Source organism: Onychomys torridus, chromosome 23, assembly GCF_903995425.1.
Source record: "Onychomys torridus chromosome 23, mOncTor1.1, whole genome shotgun sequence".
NCBI classification, from domain to species: domain Eukaryota; kingdom Metazoa; phylum Chordata; class Mammalia; order Rodentia; family Cricetidae; genus Onychomys; species Onychomys torridus.
This window is the reverse complement of record NC_050465.1, coordinates 1,933,383-1,941,787: the sequence shown is the minus strand read 5'-3', so window position 1 is coordinate 1,941,787 and position 8,405 is coordinate 1,933,383. Positions and strand designations below refer to the sequence as shown.

Here is an 8,405-nt window from a genome sequence, read left to right as displayed (position 1 = left end):
TGGTGTGGAACAATTTACCTGCATTTTATTAGTAGAAAAATACTTTTTTTTTTTTTTGAGCTGAGGATCGAACCTAGAGCCTTGGGCTTGCTAGGCTAAATCCCCAACCCAAAAAATACTTTTAAAAATTATTTTATAATTTAATTTAATTTTACATATCAGCCATGGATTCCCCTGTCCTCCCCCTTCCCACCCCCTGAAAAATACTTTTTGTAGGTTCTTTATCAGTAAGAGATTATTTTTATGAGCAGCCATGTTATTTAATAAGCTAATAACCTGCTCTGTCTTAGGTTTTACATTTTTATAGAATTTAACCAATAGTTTCTAGAAAGCAACCCAGAGAGCAGAGCCAAATCCTCAATAATGATAAACAAATGGGGCTAGAGAGATGGCTCAGAGGTTAAGAGCACTGACTGCTCTTCCTAGAGGTCCTGAGTTCAATTCCCAGCAACCACATGGTGGCTCACAACCATCTGTAATGATATCTGGCACCCTCTTCTGGTGTGCAGGCATACATACAGGCAAAATATTGTATACAAAATAAATACATCTTAAAAAAAATGATAAACAGATAAAAGCATACACAATGATACAATTCAAAATTATGAGTTTTGTTTTTCAGCTTATTTACTATGAAAATTAAACATTAATTTAAATATTAAGTAGATAATCAAGAGAAGATAACATCATCCAATAAATGACTAATACTTCTGAAAATTTAAACAACATTCGCTTAGTGCTTTATGCCCTGATTGTGATTCTTTTTGTGTTAGAAGTTGGCCTTGTTTTAATTTTTCTCCCATGAAGGGATCATTGATATTAAGTTATTCCCATTATTAGGGAAAAATAAAAATAAAAAAATAAAAATAAAAAATAAAAAACCATTTCCCATGAAGGGACCATTAATAATGAGTTACTCCTACTCTGATGAAAAAAAGAACATTTAAACCAAAATTAAGCAAACAAGAAAATTCTCAGTTCTGGGCCGGCTGTGTTAGCTCACGCTGCAGTGATGGAGCCCTGCCCCTCATCAGTGGAATGCAGGTGGTTCGGGCCTGCGCTGAAAGAGCTGGCCAGAGCCAGCGAGTGCTGAGTTGTGCTGACGTTGTTAATTCCTGTTGGTCTATCAGAAAGCGCCTTTCTCCTTCTCTGTTTCTCCAGGGAAGAGGCTTTTTTCTCCCGTTATTTTCTGCCTCTTGAGGCTTCCTTTTTGTAGGCCTGGATTAAACACTTCCTCTTCTACCGGGAAAATCCTTTTTTCTTGATGAAACACTTCCCCTTTTTTACACTGGGAAGGGCCCTTTTCCTTGATTTATTTTTTGTTTCAGAAACCATTCTATTTGTAGCTATAATCTTTGCAATAGTTGCACAGTTAAGTCTTCTCCTTTTAATAAGCATTTTGGCAACTGTACATTTTGCTGATCTTGAAATGGGAATTTAAATTCCCCATGTCCCTGCCAAATCCTGGAGTTTTGCCTACACCTGAACATACTTTACCTCCAGTTCTGAAATCAGGACCCCTATTTTCTCTGAACCCATGAAGTTAGACGCCAAATGTCGGGTGTTCTGTATTGCCCGGATGATCAAAGAAAGTCACTCCAAGATGAATTTTAGGCCCTCTGGCAGCAGGGAGGAACAGGTTCTGTGAACTGAACCTTGAACAGCTGAGCAAAGACTTATTTATTAATTGTTACACAAAAATTGTTTTTTGGGTAAAACAAATTCTGAATGCCATCTGTATGTCCTTCTGAAGAAAAGCATCACACATGCATTACTTTAGTCCTTGTGCTGTGTTTACTGTGCCCAGTAATCTGAGATATCCTGGTGTGTGAGGTAGTCTGGTGACCAGCCTCCTGGCAAGGCTGGAGAGCCGCTTCAGAAAGACAACTCTATCAATCACAGAAAACCATCGCTGTTTTCCACAATGATTTCTTCAAGGTCAAAGTACTTCTAGAAAACAACTATTTGTCCTGAAGTTCACCTTAGATGCAGTGAAAAACAACTGTTCTGTGGTAACGTTTACCCTAGATACAATGTTCTACTAGATTTCCACTACAGAGCTTAGTGTATTAAATGTCAATTCTCAGGCCAGTGAGATGGCTCAGTAAGTAAAGAGACTGCCGCCAAACCTGACGACGTGGGTTCGATCCCTGGGACTCCCGTGGTAGGAGACAGCCGACTCCGGTAAGTTGTCCTCTGACCTCCACTTGCACACTGTGGCAGGAGTGTGCACATGTGTGTCCTTGAACACACCCCCTCAAGATAAATGAATAAATGTTAAAAGAAAAAAAATTCTGTTACTTAAGTGGCAAGAATAACGCGGTAGTCTCTCTGGTCCACTGCCAGAGGGTGATCCTTTTTTTTCCCCAAGGCAGTTCATGGAAACTGGGATTTCTTTTTAAAAGTTATCTATCTATCTATCTATCTATCTACCCACACACACACACACACACATATACCAAGTGCATGCAGGAGCCTGTGGAAGTCGAAGGAGGGCATCAGCTCCCCTGCAGACAGTACTGAGCCATCATGTGGATGCTGGGAATCAAACCCAGGTCTTCTGCAAGCACAGTAAATGCTCTTAACCACTGAGGTACCTCTCCAGCTCTACCCCCAGCACCCCTTCCTTCATTATATTAAGCCAGTATTGCTACTTCTAAGTTCACCTGTTTGTGCATCTCTGTGCTGTCAGATGCCAATCAATCCCTGTGCCCCTCCCCATCTCCCATTCCCCACACAGTTGGAATTTCCATTCCATCAGGCCCCAGAGGAAACTCACTCACCACTCCCACATCCTATTGTACTGGGTGCTGCGTAGTTCTGAAGGAGAAAAAAAGGTAAAGATCTTGACAACTCCTGGCTTATCCATATACTATTTTATTATTTTCATTAACAATGGATTATAATGGAGCCCAATTTGAGTTAATCTGTTGCTGTAGGATTAGTGACCTAAAACAAAGAGCCCTAGGTAAGTTGAAAAACTGACAACAGAGTCAACATGTTGATAAGAACATCTGCAGGCGTTTATGAGCAGAGGAACTCTTGACGAGGAAGTCAACACAGGGATAAAAACATGTGCCGCCACTTTATCAGCCCGAACCCACAGGACACAGATCTACGATCGAACTTTCCATCCCTTTCTGCCCTATGAAGCCCTCACAGCCGCTGTGTTTGGACACGCCGTCTACTTCCTCGCTGAGACTGCTGTCCTTCATTGTTAGTAAAGGACAGTCTGCTTCAGTCTTCCTTTCCACATGGCCTCCGTCAGGGCCTGACGGAGAAGTTACAAGGCATTAGACTTTCTCCTGAGAAGATACGGTGATCTCTGAGGTCACACCAAGCAGCCTCCAGCCCACTGCAGTACAGGCTGCTTCCCACAGACCAGCGATGTTCTTGGAATGGTGGTTTGTGAGATCCCTGTGAGTTTGAGGTGGACATAGTTCTGTGGTGATCTCACGATGTATGCTGCAGAATTAAAAGATTGATGGCAGCCGGGCAGTGGTGGCGCACGCTGTTAGTCCCAGCGCTTGGGAGGCAGAGGCAGGAGGATCTCTGTGAGTTCACAGGCAGCCTGATCTACATAATGAGTTCCTGGACAGAGAGACTCTGTCTCAAAAAAAAAAAAAAAAGGTTGATGAGATTAGTTCAGAGGGTAAGGTGCTTGATGACAAGCCTGGTGAGACCCACATGGTGGAAGGAGAGAACAGGCTCTGGTAAGTTGTCTGATCTTACACACACACACACACACACACACACACACACACACACACACACACATTAAACAACAACAAAAAAATCCTGAGCTTAACAAAAATCTCTACAAGCCATCTCATCAAAGTAGGCATTTGGCTAATAAGAAATTAATTTCAAGCCAATGAAACTTTAGAAGCTATATTTAAGTATGGAAGTGTTTGCACATGTCCTATAGAATTTTTAGTTTATTCCAAACACTGACAAGCCAATGCCTCCCCAGTGAGATCCTGGCACAAAACATTAACTTTACTTATATAGGGAGAGGGCATTGTTAAACATGGCAGCTTTCAATTCTGTGGTTCTGATGGATGACATACACAGACACCCTCAAAAGCTACAGTTAAGGAGCCCCCTGGCTCTTCAGCAATACAAACCAGGTTGAAGTCTTCTGACCCATTTGCTTGATATTCGTGCTTTATGCCTTGACATTTCTTTATGATGGTGTCTTTATGCTCTTATAGGTCATCTTGCTTTGCAGAGGTGTGCCTACACAAAACCTGTCAACTCTGCTTTTTCTAGACTCTTCAATTTCAAAGCTTGTATCATACAAAGCGGAGCAACAATTTTCTACATAAAGCATTCCCACAAAATGCTTGGAATGATCAGCCATAATAACACCAATATCTTTTTGTTTTTAAGTGATTTATTTATTTTATTTTATGTTTATTGGTGTTTTGCCTGCATGTATGTCTGTGTGAGGGTGTCAGATTCCCTGGAACTTGAGTTACAGACAACTGTGAGCCACCATCTGGGTGCTGGGAACTAAACCCAGGTCCTTTGGGGCTCAGCCACTGAACCATCTCTCCAACCCTAACACCAATATCTTTAACCAAGATCTCTCTGCCTTCTTCAACATCTGTGTGCTTTTTGCTGGCATGGAGACAAGGATAGCCTTCTTTCTTTCCTCAGTTTCTTCTGGTGTGGAGTACTTCCAGACTTGCATGTCATAAAAATGTGACCTACGTCAACACACATCCTGAGGCTAAGCACACTGTGGGACAAGAAGTAGGGAGCCTGGCACCACCCAACCTGTACAGCGTCCTTCTCACTGCAGCCAGATGGGGGAAACTGGAATGTTTTTATAAGGGTTGATCACAAAGACTCATAAACACTAGGACCTCTCTTATCTGATAGCAGATGACAAAACCCTCACCCAGGAGAGATTCTGTTCTCATACCCTCTAAAGAATCTGAACAGACAGGCCTTGCTGGGTTCCTCCATGTAGCCTGCCTCCATCTCCTGAACACACTTCTGCATTGCACACTTATGCAATGAACCATCATAAGAGCCAAGGAATGACACGGTGATGTACAATTTTAGTCCCAGAACTCAGCAGGCAGAGGCAGGTGGGTCTTCGTGAGTTCTAGGCTAGCATGGATACTTGAATGCCTGTCTTTAAAAAAAATTTTTTTTGAAGATTTAGGTCATTTTATGGAGTTATCAAACAAATGGGTATCAGTGTAAAGAAACACAAGGACATTATCATGAAATAGAGTCCAGGAATTGGTTCGAATATATCTATTGGTATTTTTGTTATTTGTTTAGACATGTTGCTTTGTAGTCCTGGCTGGTCTGGTATTTGCTGCTCTATAGCCCAGGCTGGCTTTAAACTCATGGTAATCCTCTATCAGGGACTTGAGAGTCCCCTCCCAGGGTCAAGGAAGAATCTACAACCAGCTGGTAATTTAATCTTTGATGATATGAAATGAATCTATGTACACAAAACTAAACTCTTCAGTCCATACACTGTATTCTTCTGAGTCAATTCTCTCTACAGGGCTTCAGTTCTGCTCTTGTGCCTAGCCACTTTCCTGCCTGGTTTCTCTCTACCTTTATCTGCTGACCCTCTAAGTTCTATCCTAATTCTCTCATCCACTAGTTCCTTCCCATCTTAGCTCCTCTCCCATCTCCTTCTTTCTCATCTTGTTCTTCCCCATCTGGCTCTTCCTCATCTTCCACCTTGTTCCTCTAGTACTCTCTCTTAGCCCTTCAGTCTAGTTCTTCCCATCTCAGTCCGTTCCTGTCCAGTTCTTTTGTTTGTTTTTTTGTTTTTTTGTTTTTTTTCGAGACAGGGTTTCTCTCTGTAGCTTTGGAGCCTGTCCTGGACTAGCTCTGTAGACCAGGCTGGCCTCGAACTCACAGAGATCCACCTGCCTCTGCCTCCCGAGTGCTGGGATTACAGGCGTGCGCCACCACCGCCCAGTTCCTCTCCAGTTCTTACCCATCTAGTTCTTCATTTTCTTTTCTCTTCTCTGTCTTGTCCTTCTCTGAAAATAAAACTGCCTTTTATCCCTTTGACCCTTATCTCTCCAAGCTATCTCTGATCCTGCCATTTCTGGCAAGTGTGCTTGGTTGCTAGGCAACTTGGCCAGGCAACTTCCATCACAGTTAGATGTACCTGTAAGTTGGGACCCTTTAGTTCTGAGTTCATTGTTAAGGGTGGATCTAAAACTAGAGATAAGACTTTGGAAAGGAGAAAGTTAAGCTTAATTAGCACATCCGCCAGGCCTTCTCAAACAGGTAGTCTGGATGCTTAAGTCTATTCTTAGAGAGTGCCGAGGTATTTCTGATAAGATACTTTCGTCCCTCCAGGGATGGTCCTGGCCAGATCTGCTAATGACGATAATTACAGAAAGGCCTGAAATTAGGGATCTTGGCTGCGTTACTGCTCAGAAGGCTATCTAAATATTCCTTAGGGAGGGGAAACTGTGCCCAAAGAATGATGGAAAAGCTACAATAGCACTCAAGAAATTCATAGAAGGAAACGGCTAACAATCAAAGCCAATATTGCCGGGCGGTGGTGGCGCATGCCTGTAATCCCAGCACTCGGGAGGCAGAGGCAGGCAGATCTCTGTGAGTTCAAGGCCAGCCTGGGCTACCAAGTGAGTTCCAGGACAGGCTCCAAAGCTACACAGAGAAACCCCTGTCTCAAAAAAAAAAAAAAAAAAAGCCAATATCACCAAGACTCCTTGAGCCTCAGCTTGACCTCTGGAAGGCCCTTGGCTTCCTCCAGGTATTAGCTTGTCATAATCAGCCGAACTACTAAATATATTTTTGCAGCTGGCAGCCATCCTCCGACTTCTGTCTTGCTGGGATTACAGGTACATGCCATCATGCCTGGCTGGTGACCTCGGGGCCTCGTGCATGCTAGGCAGGTTCTCCTCTACCGATCTGCACGCTCAGCCTCTCAACTGATTTTTGAAATTTCCATTGATTTACTTGTTTGTGTGTTTGTTTGTTATTATTGTGTACATAATGCAGGAGCTTGCCTGCCGTGGCGTCAGTGTGGAGGTCAGAGGACAACATTGTGGGGTTGATTCTCTCCTTCCATCTTTTTGTGATTTCTGGGCCTTGAATTCATCTTGTTGGGTCAGACTTGGTGGGAGGTACATACACACACTGAGCTGTCTTGCTGGCCACTGATTTTTTAAAAAAAGTTTTTTGAGGGGTGGGGACAAAGTTTCCTGTATCCCAGCTGGCCTTGCAATCCCTGTGTAGCTAAGGATGACCTTGAATTCCTGATTCTTCTGGCTCCGCCTCCTCAATGCAGGGCTAACAAATACACATCACCACACCTGGTCTTCAGCTGATTCTCTGTTGCTGTTTTTACAGTTTATTTATGTGTATGTATTTTTATTTATTTGTGTGTGTGTGTATACATACATGAACACATGCATAGGATATGTGTGGAGACCAGAGAACAACTTGGAGCAGTAGTCTGTTCTCTCCTACCACATGGGTTCTAGGGATTGAATTCAGGTCATCAGGCTAGGTGGCAATGGCCTTTACCAAGGCCGAGCCCTCTCAACTGCCCATCAAATGATTTTTGACAGATATAGAAAGGCACTTCAGAGGAGGCAGCAGCATCATTCAGCAGGACCAGACCAGTGATATCTCCGCAGAACATGGAAGTAGAAATGGTATTTACAAATACAACAGACCAGAGTGTGCAAATGCAATGCTTTCCTCGGAGAACTAAAACCAGTGAGCATTGTATGGCTGTCACCCCAAGTGTGCAGGCCCTCAGTCCTTCCCTTCCCAGTACCCACCCAGCTGCTTTCTTTCACTGGGAAGTAATTTGCATTTTCTGGGGTTTTATATAAAGGGACTAATACATTTCTAGTGGGTTTTTTTGGGGAGAGGGTCTTTTTTTTCTTTTTCTTTTCTTTTCTTTGGGGGAGGGTTCAAGACAGGGTTTCTCTGTGTTGTTTTGGTGCCTGTTCTGGAACTCACTCTGTAGACCAGGCTGGCCTCGAACTCACAGAGATCCATCTGCCTCTGCCTCCCAAGTGCGCCACCACTGCCGGCTCATTTGAAAACTTCTAAGTATTGCTGGAGACAGCTCACTCGGTAGAGTGCTAAGCATGCATCCTCAGCACATTATAAACTTGCCACCACCGCGGGCTGGCCATTTCTGGGATTTTATATAAAGGGACTCCTTTGTAATTTTTGAGAAGGTTTTTGTCACCTGATTGAATTGCCTATTGATACACAAGAGAATGTTTCTTTATTCCTTGGGTCCTCTGCAAAAGCAGTACTTCCTTTTAGCCATTAAGCCACCTCTCGGCCCTTAGGATTTTTTTTTTTTAAAGGTCTGGTCTTTAGCCCAGGCTGGTCTAGAACTCCCTATGTAGTCAATGATGGCCTATAAT

The 8,405-nt window shown here is 43.2% G+C and overlaps 1 pseudogene; it reads right to left on the bottom strand.

The window, feature by feature from the left end:
- Positions 1 to 4,040: 4,040 nt before the first annotated feature.
- Positions 4,041 to 4,696, bottom strand: LOC118573355 (annotated as a pseudogene).
- Positions 4,697 to 8,405: the final 3,709 nt, after the last annotated feature.